Below are 20,625 nucleotides of genomic sequence, written 5' to 3' on the forward strand. Positions count from 1 at the left end.
TAATCTATTGCATGCCTGCATACACAACAAGCATGTTGTGGTTCCCTGGGTGAATGTGAACATAGTAAGGGCCAATTCTTTTGATTTGCTTTGAGGAAATAGCATGAATTGTTACGTACGTACAGCCAGATAAAAGCAATTAAAACTCGACTCATAATCTCGCACTGTTCACGGGGAATAAAGCACACATCTAAATTAATAAAGCACACATCTTAATTAAAAAGAAACACCAATCTAAATTAATCGGCCCATACCGCCCAGTTCGGGTACACCACTTTGGGAAAATTCCTTTGTATAAAAATTGATGGAAGAGAAAGAAAGAAATGACAATGATGAAAGTGCGAGAAGGATCTCATCCATTCCGTTGTAACAGCCCCACAGTTTTGATTCAAAAATATTTCCACGATGTTTTGTTCTGCAAATAAGCTTACATTTTTAAGATATTGTCCACAAAATGCCTTTGAACTATTCAATAGATTTTTTTTTGGCTGAGTGAGTTTTGCATTTTTTATGTTTTCCATTATATTATTTACAAATTGAACATTGTACAATGCTATTTAGTCTATTGGTAACAATTGACCCAACTTAGGGACATTTACAAAGGCAAAATAGCTCATAATGTCATTTGCTATTAACAAACCCATAAACTATGCGTGACATTTTTGGCCTTTTGCTTGCCTATTTAAGACCTTAAGCCCAGGTTGTTGCAAACGTGATAATTCAGACTGGGCGATAGTATATGCTGTGCAAGCCACTACACCATTACCACAGTATTGAAATTTGCATATTTAGTCACTTTACAGGTCGTGGCAAACATGCCTTGTGTTATTCATGGGCAGTTACTTTAATTAAAGGCATCCCCACTGGAAAATGCACCTGCGATATAATTGTGACACACAGCCACTCCACACTGGATATTCACAAAGCGAGTGATCACGTTCTGAATTCATTAGTTGAGCTAATCATCATTCTCACCAGCTATTGTGTATCCACTGCTGCATGAAGGCCTCTCCGTGCCATCGTCATTCTTCATGGTTCTGTGATGCCACAATCCATCCCACTGACGCAAATAAACAAACTGATTCTAGATTTGAAGCTTTCGTGACTGCAAGGATTAATACTCTTAGTTCTTTCGGTAAAGTCACGTAGGTAAAAAATTAAATTAAAATGAATAAAAAATAAAACAATAAAATCACGTTTCGGAGGTAACAAATCTGGCTGTGACGGTCCCACCTGATGACGGAGACTTGTGTTGCCTCCGAAACGTCGTGATTTTATTATTTTATTTTTTATTCATTACGTGACTTTACCGAAAGAACAAAGAGTATGAAACAAACTGATCTCATCACTCCGTCTCCACAGTCGTAACCGTAGCATTATTGAAGTAAAACTACTTAAGCTATTGGCGTCACAGATTTATCTGGTGTAATGATAATGAACATTAGGAATATGTACTAAAATATGAATGCCCCTTTTTCGTCACTGAGTCTCAACACTTTTTTTTAGGGAGATTTCTACACTTTAAATGTGTGGTGGATTCCATCGATGAGTTGTCGACTCAATTTGGGAAGGAAACTTGAAAAACATTGAGAAAAGCGATGCTTGTGAAACTATAAAACTCAAAGCTCCACACATAAATGAATGCAAACCACTGTTCTGTAAGGCAATATGCCATCCATCTCGCAGCATTGTGGGTCTGAGAGTTCCATGACGGCATTGTGTGATGCAAAAACCCTTACCTCCAAAGTGCTAAATCACGGGTGCGTGCCACCGCAAGCAAGCATGCTTGTATGCTGAACTTCTTTCGCACCGCACGTAGCCAACAGTGATATCCAGAACTGTATATTTAAGCACAGTCCATCTAAACCACGATTTCAGTGTGGGAAACACTCCATTCATGTGTTCGCCTTTCAACGCGCATTTTTTTTTTTGTTAAGGCCGAATTAATTAACTTATGGCTCGGTTGATATGGTTTGCATTTTCCGACTCTTTAATATGGTAAAACCACTGAGTGATCTTGATGAGGCTTGGGTCACGGGGGTTGGGAAGTGTTAATCACACAGACACACACACACACGAATGTGCACTTGATCAGTCACTTGTAAGAGGAGAGCTCCAACCCTCCCCCTAAGGTTGAGGAACTAGATTTACTCAGTGAATTGTTGTCAATGACGAATATGGAACATTCATCTTATGAGTCATTGTTACAACTCATTTAAATAGGGGCCGGCACCGCATCTGCATTTCCATTGATTAAAAAATAAACACGCGCCGCCATATTGCTGTGTTGTGATCATAATGATACAAGTTTCATTAAACATGATAACACCTTATATTTTTTGTTTGTTTTTTTACAAATATTTTAAGCCATTTACTCGTTTTAAATAACAATTGTCATAATAACCATCATCAGCCATGGTCAATGTACTTCTGAATGAAGGCCTCCACACATTTTGATATCATCGTATGTTATTTGGAATTAAATGCCAAAAAGATATCTCAAATTCAATTTAAAATATGCCGGTTTCTTGCAGAATAGATATACATATTTTATTATTCACGGAATAATAAATAAATAAAATACATACATTTTGCCCAAGACCTCGTATTCCCAGTACAATTATAAAGTGTCAATATTTACAGACATCAATGTCAAAGTCAAATTGGCAGCATTTGAACAGTAGGAGTAAAAGTAAACAAATTCAGTGCATGCGTGGATTGAAGTTGCAATCTATATTTAATATTGTAAATAATATCGTTGCTCGAGTTCCAATGTAAAACTTTCACCAAATTTGGAGGCGAAGCCATTCTCCGTGATCCACACGAGTTGGTCCGTCTGCAGCAGACAACAAGAGGAGCATTAGGGAAAGCGGGAACAATATTTAAGCATCTGCGCATCCAGATTGGCATGCCACCTGCGCAACAGACTGGCGAGACGGCTACCGAATAGATGAATCGCTGTTGAGCAAAATAATTATAAAATAATGAGGAGGGCTGCATTTGGCAGCTTTCACGCTGTCACGGGCCTTCTCTAGGACACCTGCAATTAATCACTTGGAATTAAATAAGTGGGTTTTTTTTTTATAATGGGAATTCAGTGGTGTCGAACGAATGGCAGTTTTACATATGAAATCATAGTTTTAGAACAAAGAAAAGCCCACACCCCTTGAAATTGCTTTGTAGCTCTATAAAACATTTATTTGGACTTGATTGAGTTTTCATTAATCTATTTTATAATAATTGCTTCCAAAATTTAATGCAAGTGGTTTAATGCCATAATTTAATTTGGAAGGCACAGTGCTAGGTCACTTTAGCAATATGCCACTGATAAAAAAAAAACCCGTTCAGTTTTATTCCAGCAGCAATATTTTTACTCTTTGGTTCTTTCGGTAAAGTCACGTAGAAAGAAAAAATAATACATTAAATAATAGCGTACGACGTTTTGATTGCAACACAAGCAATCATCATCAGGTACAAATGAAAGAGAAAACAAAACCTAGTAAACTTAGAAATATAATTCAATATTTTCATGTATTTAAAATGGGAAGGCTGTATATTGAACCTTCATCAATATCCTTGTAGACATTTTTCGAAAAAGTTTTTTTCAAATGAAACAAAAACGTAATTGGCTGCAAGTAGCAATTCTGTGGTATAAAGATTTTGTCAATCTTTGGCAGGATGCCGATATCACCACGCCACGTCAGTCGTGGGAGTTAATTGACCATACTTCACCACACTGGTCAGTTTGAGCTGGTGTGGGTGGGTGAGAGGCAGAGTTCAGGACCGGTTCATGCACCACTCATGTTAACCGTGGCCGCGATTTAACGATTTCATCAAATTTTCTGAAATGCTATTAAAATATTAACGACGCCTTCGAGAGTTCAATGACAACAGTTGCGCTTTTATTTGTGTGGTTTAAAAAACAAAATCAAAACCATTCCAGAGTTTCAAAAGCTAACGGGTACTCAAAATTAAACCACGTAAATACAATATACTTCCACGTACAGCCCCTAAAATCGGAGATGCGTGGGAAGGACGAAAAACGAAACTTTCAATCCAGTTCTAAAAAAGGAGCTTTCAATCCAGATAATTTAAGAGTGTATAGCTCCAGTGGCTTCCTAATATAAGAAGAGCGTTTCAGACGGCCGCAGACGCAGCGTCTGAATGCTCGCCATGCGGTGACCGCCTTTGTTCGACGGTTAGCCAAAAGCCGCTGCGAGGATGACCGGAGTTCGCGTGATGGTTTATGCTCCTTGACAAGATCAGCAAGTATAGTAGTAGGTTTTAACCCTTTTAAACTGGTACAAAACTGACACCTTTATTCAAGGCATCATGTTTGCAATAATCACAACACAAGTAGTCAAAAAAGCAAACAAAAAGAAGCAACTCTGATAATGATAATAATATGCACTGTCCTTGAAGTTGATTGGTCCACACCCGAGACGGCTTTCTTTAGAGCCTAGTCCCCATTGGTGTTGGACCAGATGACACCAGAAGGCGTACAACTCAAAAACAGTGCAATATCAGAGTATTGAGAGCTCGGGGTAAGCATTTACACTATGAGATCTCTTTTACCAGTGGCAAAATATAGTAGTAGGTTATTGAAAACATGATGCCTTGAATAAAGGTGTCAGTTTTGTACCAGTTTAAAAGGGTTAAAACCTACTACTATATTTTGCCACTGGTAAAAGAGATATCATAGTGAGATCAGCAAGGTATTGTGGTTCATTTGTGGCAAGCACTTTGTGTATAATGAGTGTGACCTTATCATGTATTGGTTCGGCAATCGGAAGCCAATGCAGCTCAGCGATAGGCAGCCTGGAACCACACAAACACAAGGGACATCAAAAAAGAATAAAACAGATGGTTGATGAAGAGGTTGATGATGAGGGATAGATTCATAACAACAAATTGATATCCTCATTCATTCTGTTATCAAAGCTCTCAGAGTATGGTCATGAATCGGACCCAAGGCATGAAAAATTTCCATCTCTTGCCCATCCTCCAAGCTCACCAGAAAGAGCAGAATGCCCGTGTCATCTGCAGCTAATGTAATTAATTGAATGATTAATAATCTTGCATTCATTCATTAAATATCTTCAAACAGGGCACCGCAATTAATTTCCACCGGCGGTTGTTACGGCATGGCCCTATCTCACCCTCTAGAGGAAATTGCACACACTGCAGGCAAATTTGTCTTGTCACGATGTCGCCACACAATGGCCAAGTCAACCCACGATGCATTCCACAAATTGTGCAGTAAAAATAATGCAATTTTATTCCACTAATTTCATTTTGAAATGGCTTACGAAATAGCGTGTTTTGTATGTGTCGCGTCAGCTCAAGAAGTAAATGTGTTGCACAATTGAAATGTGAAAACCCAAAGAGATTAAAGCACAACGTGAAAGCAAATGTTGCCGTGCTTGATGTTTGCTTGTTTTTCCTGTAAATATGTGATGTACAGCGTTCTTGTACGATTTCAAATGTGTGCTCATTTACTGCAGGAAAACCTATACACTGCCTTAGAATATTTCTGTACGTATACACCGTACAGAAATGCAAATGCAGTGAGGGTTTTAACAATTTGGAAAGCACTCTTTGTAAATATTCTGTACATTGACCTTCAAGATAGAAATCTGTGCATCAAATGGAAGTACAAAATTATATTTACCACGTGTTAAATGTAAACACTAATTAATTGGCTGGTAACAACTTTATACGTAGAGGACCACAGAGGTCGGGTGATTGTGGGTACCGGGCTCGCCACGCAGCTCTCTTCCTGCCTGTGTGTGGTTCCTCGCACCTCCAGGGTCGTTTTCTCTCAATGAGAGATAGAGAACGCCGTGCCCACATTGCCCGTGTCAGTTTATGAACGCGACAAAGGTAAAACCACCACCCGACTTCCGTTTGTTTCTTCTGGATCACTCGACTCAGTGGTGTGCATATCAACGAAACGACTTTGACGAAGGTGATGAGTGTGGGGAGATGCAAGTCGCAGCAAAAGGCACTCGTGCGGTGAGCCTAGAACATTGCATGTCAATCCAATGAGCTCTTGCTCCCGACTCAACGTTCACTCACGCGTGCCACTCCACTCGTCATAACCGCTTCGAGTGTCTGGACAAGAACACCGTTGGATGCCACCTTTTTGAGGAATGTGGGCAACAGACCTATGGGTAACACAGGGCAGTGGAGCAAAATCCATTGCTGTTATGTATTAACACGCTGCCACATCTATGCTGCACGCCTTCAAATAGTTTAATTTGTGTGTATGTTGTAACTGATTTGCTTACCTTTATTATACTTTGCACTCCTATCCGGTTTTTATGTTGTTGTAAATTTCTGACCTGCCCCCCACTGGACACGTGTGAAAAATTACTTTTTAGCTCATTGGATTCCTCCAGTATGAATAAATATTCTTATTGTGAACCACTCCCACTGACTGGCATGGTGAAGTATGGGGAGATAACCACCACCACCACCACCACCCAAATCGCATGGAAAAGCTCTCATAATAATAATAAATAATAATAGTTCAATTTGTAACGCGCTCAAATTTGCAGACGTAGTGGCCGCAACTCAGAGGCGCGGAGCCAAGCTCAGAGTCGCTCGAAAGCACGTGGCTGTAGAGGTGAGTTTTTAAGTGTCTCTTGAAGGAGGCGATTGAGATGATGCTGCGAATGTGCAGAGGGATATCGTTCCAGACTGTTGGGGCTGCCACCGAGAAGCGGCGCATAGACACGATGACCATCCTGGATCTTGGTATCAAGAGGAGGTCATGAGTCGCGCTGCGCAGGCATCTCATCTGGCAGTGGAGTGACAGAGATGTGCACGTGTGACCCACAATTAATTGACCCCTAACATGTTTTCACCTTTGCATGTTCATATCTGTTTCTAAATAAACCTTACTTTAAAATATTAAGTCTTAGAGAATTAAATGGCGGGTGGGCGGGGTCACAAGACACTTGGACCACCCTGTACACTGAAGACGCATCGGCCAGCTTTGTGGTCCCCGCGACCATACGGAGGGAGATAAGGATTGGCTATCGACTGGACAATATTTATAGAAGCTGTGGGAGTATGTCGACCTGCTGTTTCTGATCAATCCGCCTTGCGGGACGAGGGTGGAGAGGGTGCAAAGAGAAGGGAGGGAGGGTGGGGTGGGATAGAGAACAGGAGGAGCTGAGTGGGCACAGCAGGAATCCAGGGTAACAAGGGGACACTGTGAAGAACTGATTTTCTGCCACCAAAACATATCCCTCCACGTCGCAGCAATTGGACACTGAGCAGACCCCCGCGACCATCACTCTCACTCTGCCCTCATTGTCATGCGACTCAGCCAATGCTATACACAATGTTGAGGCTTAATTTGCAAAAGGGTTTTTATTTCTTTACAGATACGTATCTAAAAAAAAGGACATATTCGACAGGAACTTGGCCATCGTGTACAACGCAATTTTATTATGTTGACATTGGAATAAATTTTTGACTAAAACATTGCGTGCAAATTAAACAGAAACAATTGTATTGCACTGATGTAGATTATTTAAAATTCAATGTTCAGTTGAACATTTTGAATGGTTAAGCTAAAATGTTTCGATTGTTGTTTGCTTCCAAATTATGATGTATTCAAGCAATCCTTTTAATTTGTTCAAATAACGTGCAATTTGGACAACTGAATATAGTGTCAAAGGAATTATAGGTTTGCGTTTTAATTTGTTATAAGTGTACGTTATGGATATCGTAAGACGACGTTACGGGACAAAACACAACGCCTGAATGCAACACGGTGATCTACAACACGCAGAGCGCACGCATGCAAACGTTTTGGACAATTTCTGGAGAAATAGCGAACAGAACGTGGTTAGGGTTGGCTCTGTCAAGTACTAGAAAGTCAGTTAATTTTCATTGGATATGCTTCATGCTGCTTTAAACTCTAATGAAATCAGCTGACAGGGATAAAATATTCCAAAGCGTGTGCATATTATAAGTGACAGCAAAAAAAAACACAACCACATCGAAATATAAATAGTCTATAATATTGATTCATATTTCTTTTCTGCTATGCTTACCATAAACATGATGCATTTTTTTCCGTGACCGAGAATTATTCTCGCTAGCTTGTGCGCAATTCATGTATCTTACTATTTTGAGTTTTAAACACGTGAACTATAGTTTGCAGCCTGAAATCTTTCTAACTCTATTGACAATTCTAGCAGCAGCTTAATACCATGAAATCACATTTCCATGATCTACATTTAGAAAAAAACAACGGGTGAATATACATATGAATGATAAGGCATCTCAGAAAAGTATACAGGAGGTTGTTCACGGTTTTGTAAAATAACATCTAAGCAAATCATTATTGTTGTTGCGATGTTGTGAACGTATGGCTAGGTTGCCAAACAGAAGTGTTAATTTCACTCTCAATACCACTTTTAGGCCAATTTATTGGTTACCTTATTTCTGCTTGAGATAGCTGCAAACATTCTGCCAATGTTCTCTCTCTCTCTGTTATTTTTGTTTATTGATGACAAAGAAAAGACTCGTATCTGTAGCTTTAAACACCAGAGGAAATTGGTATTTCTAAACCGCCAGACAAGAGTCGCATTATTTTAGATTTTTGTTTTTAATGACATAGGCACTGGAGTATGACTCGAGCAAGTGCACACTCATCTGTAAAATACGCAACAACGCGTTGGCTCTGTGATTCTCATTGTGATGATGACCATGCATATGTTTTCTCGTGCCTATTTGTTCCGACACTTGACCTTTTTTGTTTTAAATATGTAGTTCTGGAACAAAGGCATGACATCAAATTTAGAAGCAGAGTGTCCACTGTTATTTATGATCAAATGTGATCACATAATGGGAAGATAATGAGCTACTTCTCCGTGTTTCTTACAGAAGTGGCAAGCCAACACTAAAAATATGCCCGAGCACATTCATCTCAGTGAACTGCTTAAGATGTAAAGGTTAAAGATATGTTTTTTATACGAAGCTCAAAGCCTATATTACATTCACCAAATGTATGTTTCGCAACAATACACAATTATTATTATTATTATGTACAATGTTTATTGAAGGTTCAATGTGAGTGTCCAATAACACTGGATTCATATCCATAACATACACATTTAACATAACACACAAGCCGATTATTACTGACCTTAATAAAGATCACATTTGACAATGAATTTAATAAAACGTACAATAAGTTTGATTTGACATTCAAAGCTTTCCCGAAAAAAAACTCTGGATGCTTTTAAACTTTTGAAGAAAATAATAATAAAAATTCTGTGAAGTATATTTTAGATTTGTTTTTTACAAAATAAATGTGTTGGCTACAAAGTCAAGGATGCAACTTAAAAATTGTGCAAACATTGTTTACACGCTTACCAAGTTCCCAATACCGTGTTTTGCATTTCATTGTTCGGGGCGAAATTGAATTTTAAAAGGACTTGGCTCTTTTGATTTTCTCCAGATCTTTAAACCCAATATTTGGCTTTGATTGTTGAAACGAGAATCGTGCACTAACCTTGACTTAATGAGCGCTATAAGTGCGCATAGTTCTGGTTTTTAGTCGCGGTTGAGTTCACACATCAATAACACTTTTAGGTTGCTTTCAATATTGGCTGCAGTGGGTGATAACACATTTGGCAATTTCTAGGTGCAGTAAAATCTTTTACAGCCACTAAGGGGATGCCACTTTAATGTGGCCAGGTACCCCACGTCTCTAAACCGCAGTGGCTTTCGATCCGCCAGTTGATATGACCTTTCAAGTACGTGTATATGCATCTCAAATGAGCCTATAATTTTATATTGAGCCTCAATTTAGGCATCTCTTTTGTTTTTTCCAAATGCATTGGTTGAAATAGGGAATTATAATGATGGCATAATACATCATAAATCAAACTTTTTTTGCATGGAGTCTTTAAATGTATATCACAGTTTCACTACATCCTTGCCTGGCCATATTTTGTCTCAAGAGAAAACAATATCCAGCCTCTACACGATTTTTTTTTACTCCCAGTGAAGAGTAGATCGTTTAAAATGTGAACTCTCTTGCGGTGTCTCAGCAAAGACAGAGCCTCAGGGAGGGCTGCACCAGCTTTGTGTGAAGAAAGTTCAATTTGGAAAATATGTCTTGATAACGTGCTCACAGCTTTCTACCGCTTGATACATGTTGTCATTTTGAAACTATATTTACACGCAACCCCTACGCGGGTGTCCTGTCCCGAGTGAACATGACACAAGCCTGACAGATGCTCTATGGACTCCGACAAAGAATAGTCAATACTTACGCATTTGGTGGTCACAGATTCCCTGTTCCAACCATCCATAAATCAACGGCGTGAACGTGCTTTTATTTTCTCTGCGATGGCTTTTTGGCTTTGATCTGATCTCTGGGGAATGATTCAATTGTACAATTGGCAGAATTCACTGTCAAAGTACTGTTAGCACAACACTTTAGTGGCAACCAATTAAACTTCTTTGAACTTTTCCCCAATCTGTACTTTGTTTTGAATATAGCATTTTAAGAATTCTGGTCCAAACCAAGGTAGTTTTTTTGCACTTAAATATATTTGTTAATGGTTCATTATAAATCACTTCTACATCAGCTCAGTGGACTTCAGTGCACTCCAATGTAATGCTATTGCTACATTGATAGATACTACTCTAGCGGTAAATGGTAAAGGTGCAACCCTGCAATGTCTTGCTCACACCACTGCTGGAAGACGGATCTCCACTGAAAAAAGCTCCAGAAAGTATATGGACAACTCTTCCAACGCAAGCCAAACATCTTGCGAGAAGTGGGAAACACCCACACTTTAACCTCACCTTTTCATACAGCCGGACGAGCAGAGGCGTGGGGAATTTAAAGAAACGTTCCTTACTGTGTCAACTGCCACGCCGGGATTATGAACGGGCAAGTCCAGTGCGGTAACTCCGCACCCCCCACGGCAGCATCTCGTGCTACTGTAGACAGCTGGATAGCATGTAACTTAGTTAAAGGGAAAAATACACGGGGAGAAATTGCATGAACAGTTTATTTATTTGAACGACAAGTCTAAATAATCTTGCTGACTTTTTTTTGACGACGATTGCCTAGTTGTTCAGCAGTACCCATAACGTGAACTGTCATAAAACAGACGTCTTTAAAAATCTTTACTTTTAAAATTTAAGTGTGAAAACAAGGTTTTCGTATATAGTAAAATATTACCGACAGGCTCTTAAAAACAAGTTTGAGAAATGCACAAAAAATATTGCTTCCATGCAACCCATAATTTCTAGATATATTTTATATATGTGTATAATCTGGATATTACAGAAACGCAAAGGAATATACATCCTATCGTTATTTGAACCGTGTCTGCATGCGATGATGAAGAAATCTATCACACAGCTCTAAATAATGGAGTTATTGGAGCCATCAGTGAATTAGGTGGAATGTTCCCCAAGTGAGGGCACAGATCCCGCACTGAACAGTAGAATTTTCTTCTTGGCTGAGAAAGCAATTTATTATCACCTGGCTCCATCATTTCATCCGGCCAGTATGATAACTTGTGTGTCATTCAGAGAATACGGGGCTGCACGCTTGCAGTGACTGGATAATGAAAAAGCAGCGTTCCTATTTGCTACGCATACGCAATGGACGACAAGACAGAGTGGTGCAATGCAGGGCGCAGAGAATAGAGCGATATTGTGCAGGGGCACCCCAAACACATTTTGGTGCATTAATGATTTATACCACATAGCTCAGTGCCGTACTTTCGTGTGTATTTTTTTTTTTGGAAGTCACTGTATTTACAGATATATGTTTTACCCACACGTCCCTGTACGTTGCGGCCAGAGAAATAACAAAATAACCGACAACAAAGAGAAAAAAAAAACCCACGCACGCGAGGGCATTGGCAAGATGTGTAATATCTGTGTGCACTCAAGAGAAGTGGAGCACAGAATGGTTGTGCAGCGGTCTGCTCGTTCCCTTCGTGTCAACTGTGAGCAGTCAACTCGACAAACCACGCCCATCACAATAAACTGACAAACCACGCCCATCACAATAAACTGACAAACCACGCCCATCACAATAAACTGACAAACCACGCCCATCACAATAAACTGACAACCACGCCCATCACAATAAACTGACAAACCACGCCCATCACAATAAACTGACAAACCACGCCCATCACAATAAACTGACAACCACGCCCATCACAATAAACTGACAACCACGCCCATCACAATAAACTGACAAACCACGCCCATCAGAATAAACTGACAAACCACGCCCATCACAATAAACTGACAACCACGCCCATCACAATAAACTGACAAACCACGCCCATCACAATAAACTGACACATTTAAAACCATTTCATGGGAAACTATTTAAAAAAAACATTCAACCCCCAAACCAAGAAGAAACGGCACTTTAATGGAATTGTAAAAGACCTTGGTATTATATGCCATACACATGACGTTTAAATAGATAATATTTATAATTTACACCCTGCCTTTGTTAATCCAATCAAGGCTGAAGGCCTGGCCATGCCGTATTTATGACTCAATAGGTTTGGAACGCAGTGCGCTAACCACAGGACCTCACCTGCGTTGAGACATAAACAAATAGTGTAAAATTATTCGTTATATATATTTTTCAAATTATTTCCAGAAGTTATGCTTTAAGGCTGCAATTCATAATTATGCTGCTGGTCACACAAGACTACTGGTGGAACGATCACGTCACTTTTGGTATTGAATTCAGCAATTTTCAACAGTGTTGCTTTGTAACCTCTGAAGGACACACACGATAAGGAATAACGTGGAATAATGCATCATTAGCACCTCCAGAGGGTGCTTAGGCCTATTCTTCCACGCTGGCCGGACATCTTGGAAGAGAGACCAACACTTTACCGCACCTCACGTGACCTGCCCGATCGACTTATCGTGTACAGTGGCGGTGGAATTTAAGAAGAAAAAAATCACACCGTTTCAATTGCCGCGCCTTGAGATTGCACGAGCGACCTCTAGTTTGCGAATCTGGTGTGCAAACCATTACACACCATGGCAGCATCTGTCATTGAGCACACAGCACATATGTGTATTATGTAAACAGCGCTTGGCATGTAATGAATACAAGTGGCTCCCAGCGGCATTGAGTAGCTGCTCCCAGCCTCTGAAGCAATAGAGGACTTAGCAATGCACAATAGCCCTACTTCATAGCCATGTAGGAGTGCTATGAAGGATAGTAATTTTCCAAAAAGTCTCCAATTATTATTTTCCTCTTAAGGCAACGCTACTAACGATTGTGTGCATTTGTTACGTTTCCTCGCGCACCACCGCTAATGCAGCATCATCAAACAATGTGCGTGACTTCTCCATGCAGCTCATCGAACGTGTTTTGTGAAGAGTGTCATGGTCAGAATCTCATCATCTACACCAGTGGCTCTCAACCTTTGTTGGACCCGCAGGGCCACTGTCAACCCTCGACAAAACGTGCAGACGACCATGCCACCGTAACTTAATTATACATATTTTTACAAAAAATTACTCTAAATCAAACTGCAGTATCTACAACAGTTCCACCACGGACCGCTTCCCCACACCGTTGCAAAACACCTGTGCTCCATAGACTCGATGTTGGGTACCAATCTATCTCAGAGAGTGGCTGCAACCACTTCCCATTTCACCAGCCTCGATCTATGTACAACCGTTGGGCAATCGGCTATGGAACGTATTGCTCTCTCTATGTAAAAAAAATCGCTATTTTTTGAATGCAGGGTGCACGTTACTGCTATTGTCTTCCTCAAGGTGACCTCCTCACAACCAACACTAAGTGCCTGGAAGGAGTCCCATTCTTCTTAACAAAACGTATTGATGTGTTTTTCCAGCAACCTTCTTTGAAAGACAAAGTAAAGAACATTATTCCAGCACTGGATGCAGATTCCCGCTTTGAAACGGACTCCAAAGTGCCAGATTGTCAGCGCAGCAGAAGAACAGAGCTCAGAACAAAAGTGAAATCAAAAGAATGAGGGCAATTTATTTCACAACAGTTAATTATGTCTTGCACTGCTGACTAAGAGCTTTTTGATTACCACCTTGGTACAATTCAGTGTCAAAAGGAACAAATTAGGAAGCGATATTTCCAGCAAAACAAAAAAAAAGGTTACCTTAGCCTATGCCCGAAATAGATTAACCCAGCAAAATAATTGGAATCGCAGCCACCTCTCCCGTAACAAGCCAGGCCCATTCCAATATTCCCAATAAAATCTGTGCATGATATGAAGCAACAGTGTTCACTTAAAGAACAGCCTCTCTCCCCGATTACAAACAAATATGGCGGGTTGACTCCTGCAATGCTGACTCATCGTTCTGGGGACACTCGGGAGAAGTTTACCAGCAGGCTACCAAGAGAAATGACGGCAGGCTCCGAGGAGAGTGGCGATTTCGTCTCTCGTCACAAAAAACATTTGCCGGGGCGGCGACGGCAAGGGTCCGTGGTTTAAAAGTCTGGCGGCCACCGTGCCTATGGCGAATGGAACTCTCTTTGGACTGTTTAACACTCACACATAAATGTGTCGTGACCCTCCACCACCCGACGCAGCCAATCAGTAAGGGATTTGTCACGTAAACAAAACGCGCCAAATAGTTACTACTTCTGCCCACCGGTGTGTGTTGGAGAGTAAATCCACAACGTTTACAATTTGAGTTAGTACGACGTTTCGCTGGCAAATTACATCAGCATCATCGGGCGATTTGCCAGAATAGTGAAGCAATCCACCTGCTCCCGGTCTTAAATAGAACGGGAATATGCACAAGTCTAAAATAGCCTATAAATGTTTATTTGACTCTTTTAGTTCTCTTCTTAGGTTTTTTCGGTAAAGTCACGTAGAAAGTAAAATAAAATAAAAACAAAAATCACGACGTTTCGGAGGCAACACAAGTCTCCGTCATCAGGTGGGACCGTCACAGCCAGATTAGCTGTATCAAGTGAGGCAATGATTCAAGATGTAATCCCTTAAAAGCGAGTTGAGGGGGGAGGGAGAGGGAGGGGGGAGCTCATCAGACTATGGTAGCCAATGAAAGGAACGTATCGGGAGGGAGGGGGGGCGAGGCCAAAAGGGTGGGCGATGGACGTGGAAGCGCTTGTGCGCAAGCGGCCAATTACTGCACACGCCAACACAATGGAGCGATTGTGCGCAAGCGGCCAGCCACTGCACCCGCCAACACAATGGGCAGAGAGGAGGAGGGGAGGTCTAATACACATGATAGACAAAAGAACGAAAATGATGATGGGTACAAACTTAGGGGGAGCTCATCAGACTATGGATGTAAAGTCAATGTCGTGGTTTCTATTTGGCTCAGGGATAAAAAAAAAAACCTTTTGGAAAGGTAAAGGCGCAGCCCTACAACCGCTCACTCAGGCCACCGCTGGCAGAAGAGTATCCACCTGAGCGAGCTCTAGGGAACACGAGAAAGCTCCTTCTGAGGGGTTTTTTGCCTAATAAACTAAAAAAGTAACTATTTTTTTTCTTGGTTCTTTCGGTAAACTCACGTAGAAGGAAAATAATAAAAATAAAACATACTAAAATAATTCTCACGACGTTTCAGAGTCTGAATTGATTCAGACTCTGCCTTCTCGACAGACCTGTTCTCCACCTGAAGACGGCTGCTTGCGTTGTTGCCGAAACATCGTGAGAATTATTTTATTATGTTTTATTTTTATTATTTTATTATTTTCCTTCTACGTCACTTTACCGAAAGAACCAAAAAGATGAATCCCTGCAGTCACGAAAGCTTTAAATCGAAATTTAACTATTTTTTATTTGACCGGATCAGGCCTATCGAGCGATATAGCTCATTTTCAGTAGCGACCTGGTCGCAAATGATAGCCGAACGAAGTGGCGTATCTTGTGTAAATGTATTGCAACTAAATACTTTAAATGCGTAACATTCATTCTAAATGTGGAGAGATAAACCGGAGGGGCCTGGAAAAAAAATCATCCAGGCGACCACGGGGAGAAAGGCAGAGACATGCACCCTCTCAAATATACAGCAGCAGGCCTCGGGGCTAGGGATCGAACCCGCGACCTCCTGCACAACAGGTGAGGCAGATAACATCTTGCCACCTGGAGCGCCTCTTGAACGCTTGCACAAACATCTTGAAAGAAGTGAGAGTACCCACAATTGACCGCAACGCGCGTGTCGCCTGCTTATCGACTCAGTGTTGGCGTACCAATTTATACTGCTGGCTGGACAGACGTGTTCCCGTGGGGGGGGGGGGGCGGTGAATTTTCAGAAAGAAAAAAAAACTTGCTCCGTTGTTTCAACTGCCACATTGGCGAGAGATCGACCAGGGGGGTTGCGAGTCCTCGGTGTGCGAACCCATTGCAAGGCAGCAGCAGCAGCACGAGTAACGAAACGAGTGTAGGTGTGACGGATCAGAACTCAAGAAGGACGGTGTCAAACTGTTCCCCCGCCTATTCACAACCCAGTGCGCGGTTCTTTTGACAAATGAGCGCAACCGGAACACGATCTACCCACCGGGCTGTCAAACGTGTTACACACCATGCTCTCCACCAGAAGAAAAAAAAATACAATGGCACCAACGTGACCAAGAACACCGTGCTCTCTCTCTCTCTATTGTATTTAGTGTGTTCTCCGATGCATTGTTGCCCAACGGGATTAAGCGTAGCTTTGAATGAGAGAGAAAAAAACTATTTAATAATACGCCGTCCTCAAATTGCGTGAGGTTTTTAAAAAAAAATACGCAAAGGTGTCCCTGTGTTGGTAAAAGAAAGCCACACGTCAAAGCACGGTTTTCTTGTGGAAATGAAAGCGACCGTCAATCCGACTTCATCCAACATAGGGCGTGCATCCAGTCTGGCGCTTGCAACTTGATTGCCATGTTTGGATACTTACTAATTGGGATGAAACAAGTTCATAAGCGTTACTGTTTAATGCACCTGGTTGCACCAGATATGCAAACAAAAAAACTGTATAATGAAGGCAACGGAGAGATGCTTTCATTTTGAAATTTAAACAAAAAGAGATTACTTCGATTTTGAATTAATCCACAATACAGGACTGGGAACAATGCTTCAGAAGCAAGACTTTAAGGCTAATCTGTGAAACCGTTCAAGTTTTTTTTTTAAATGTAGCAACATGAAGACATCTAATATCACGGAAATGGGATGAGTCCTTTAATTCCAGTACCGAGTGTCTCAAGGCTTGACACATTGCTCACGAAAAAAAAGACTTGCATATCATTTTCAGTTTCATTCAAGCACACACTTTACTGCAAATGTCACGATTTCCTTTGTCATCCTAATGCCCCCATAGGCGACTGGTATCAACAACCCAAGGCACCTTCTTACAAAACTGATGCCTCTAAATTACATCCATCAGGCCCCTGCATCCTAATTGCCTTTCTCAATCAATAGAGAGTGTCTGGAATGGCAGCCTGTATTTACATTCCTTCAGGGCTGATTGAAGCGATTTTTTGGTGCAACACAATTGACAAGAGACTAAAAAAACACATTAGGGCTCCACTGTTGGATGTGAGTGACTCAAAGCTACCGCTGGGGAAACATGTACCACTGGGTACTGCCCGTACCCTTAACACACATGAGGGCTGTAGACTGGCCTGAGCAAATGCCACAGTGGCTAGCAAGCAGCAAAATATGTAAACACATTCCTGCGGAGGGAGCTGGTAGGAACGTTAGGTTGCTCGGTCAATGACCAGGGTCAACAGCGGCGTGGTGTTTTCCGCAAATATGGCCGACTGTGAGGGCGGGTACAAGCCGGCGTGAGTAGGTTAAACGTTGAGTTTTATAAGGGCACCACGGGGTGACCAGCCCCTCCCCACCCAGCCCCACCCTCCCCACCCAGCCCCTCCCTACCCAGCCACTCCCCACCCTCCCCACCCAGCCCCTCCCTCCCCACCGAGCCCCTCCCTGTACGACGGACGGACACAATAATTCCCTGTGGACTGGTGTAACCAGGAGGTTCCTACCAGTATAAAAACAACCTATACTTCGCAATTTAAATTAAACAAAGACGATGACACTCCAAAGAGAAGGTCCTTCCAATGCAAGCATTGAGAATGCAAAAGTTGGGCAAATGTAACACACGAGGTAAGGCACTGATTCAATCGCAACATTCAAATGCAACCATTGGCACGCATTGATAACCTTCGGTGCATTTTTTTGTGATCGTTCAGCGTGTGACATATTCTCACAGCTTAACACGCAACAGAGTAAATCTGTCGAAAACCAGAGATAGACGCAATTTCATGAAAAGATGCCAGCCCTCACACCCTGTGTGTCAGCGGGCATCATAAAAAAAAATTTCCCCCCTTACCCTTTGCTCTTAATTATGACGTGAAAACGTGACACATTTATTGCATAAAAAATTATAATGGGGGGAAAAAAAGATTCGTAATATATTACTTCAATGTTTTAATCAGCGGTGTGTGCAATTATAAAAACTGACCAGGTGGGACACTAGACTAATAGGTCATTGATTTGAATAGGTGGATAAAATCATGAGTAGCCTCTCAAAGTCACCTTGATTTTGGTCTGATCAGATGACGGGCTGATACCGCTTATTTGATGCTGTAGGACCCAATCCTGTCGGCATGTAATCATGCAGTATCTAGATCACAGTGCTCACTCTTGATGGCTTTTCATTCTTATCGCGCAGTAACTGTTGCGATCTTCCACTGATGGACAGATGTTCAGCTTGTTTGTCACAGCCCCTGGGGTGGAACACATGTGACAGGCTATCTCTTGTGATGTCTCTAATCATCATCTTTCCCCCAAGGCCATCCTCTTCTCTCGTGTTGATGCCCATTCGCCTAAAATGCCACATTAACATCCTAATGCAATTGTGCCTTGTGCCAGGTTCTGACTGCATTTACTAATTCAATTACATGTACATACTCAATCACTTAATGAAGAAGCTCTGCTGAGGGGTTGCATGCTGCGATCATAATTGTCCTTAATAATGCCTGTGTAGTTTTCACGTATAGAAACACTTATTTCGCAGATGATACATATACTATTGGATTTTTGGAATAGGTACACAGTCCAATTATATTTTTCAAAACACAAATTAATTTACTACAATATTTTCCAAGGCAGTCTTTTATGTAACAAAAATGTTACTGCACGTATTGATATGAGGATTTCAAAGAAAGAATAGTACAATAAGATGTGATGAAAGTTTGTTTTGCTTGGGTGCTAAATAATATAAAATTACTAACTTTATTTTTCTCATAGGCTATTCACTTCGCAACACAAAGCAGGAACATGGATTGCATTAACAGATAACTATCAATAACAAGAACAGCATGAATATGAAACATTTATACCGATACTGTTTTTTCTACGGTCGATCTATTTTAAAACTTTAAACATCTTGGAGTATATTGCCAGTGCGGTGGATGTGTGAAAAATAAAAAGCGGACATTTTTTATATAATGTCACAAGATATGACAAAGGACTACTTTTATTTTAAACGGCCACACACACGTGCCAAACCCTTTGGTGGCACACACAATGCGAGATCTTGAACGCCAAACATCAGATCGGAGCCTTCCAAAACAACAAAGCAAATCCAATCGCGTAAAATCAGATTCAGAGAAAAAACTGCTGCCCCCCCCCCACCCCAAATCTTAGCGATGCAACCTTGTCAACTAGGGATGTACTAACAGCAGAGGTGGGACAAAGTCATTGTTATGCAAGTCCAAGTCGAGTCGCAAGTCATCAAATTCATGACTCGAGTCTGACTCGAGTCCAAGTCACATGACTCGAGTCCACATCTCATAGGTGGGACAAAGTCATTGTTATGCAAGTCCAAGTCGAGTCGCAAGTCATCAAATTCATGACTCGAGTCTGACTCGAGTCCAAGTCACATGACTCGAGTCCACATCTCATAGGTGGGACAAAGTCATTGTTATGCAAGTCCAAGTCGAGTCGCAAGTCATCAAATTCATGACTCGAGTCTGACTCGAGTCCAAGTCACATGACTCGAGTCCACACCTCTGACTAACAGTGCTGCTCTCTCAATCCGTGGGGGAACCAGCGTCTGGCTCGACGAGAATTTAACCAAGGTGGTAATATACGGCTGTACAAGATAAATAATAAACACACAGACACAACGTTCACCTTCATCTGGGCACAGACACAATTCTTAGAAGTTTTGGGACAGCAATAGTGGTGTTGCCGCCTTGTGTCTCGCCTTAGAGACGCCGAATTCAATCGATAAACCCTCTCCGGCTTTCACGAGATCAAAATGCATTTTCCTATGTTTAATGTCTTACTCATGTGCCCCTAATGCCTTTAAACAAATAACTGCTTTCTAAATTACCCAGATGATTCCGTTTTCACTGCACTGGATCCTAAACTCTTACCGTAAGAACACCAATGTAACATAATTTTTGTTCCTGGGTAGTAAGTATTATTTCGTAATTGCTTATGCCTCAAAAGTATAGAAAATGGCTATTATTTGCCACAAACTTTGCTTTTGTGACCAGGAAAGTGATATTTTGAAATTTACCGATTTTAAATTCGAAAACGGGCGAATTTGTGTCTTTTTATTCACATAAAGTCAGGAAAA

Source organism: Lampetra fluviatilis, chromosome 4 (assembly GCF_964198595.1).
Source record: "Lampetra fluviatilis chromosome 4, kcLamFluv1.1, whole genome shotgun sequence".
NCBI classification, from domain to species: domain Eukaryota; kingdom Metazoa; phylum Chordata; class Hyperoartia; order Petromyzontiformes; family Petromyzontidae; genus Lampetra; species Lampetra fluviatilis.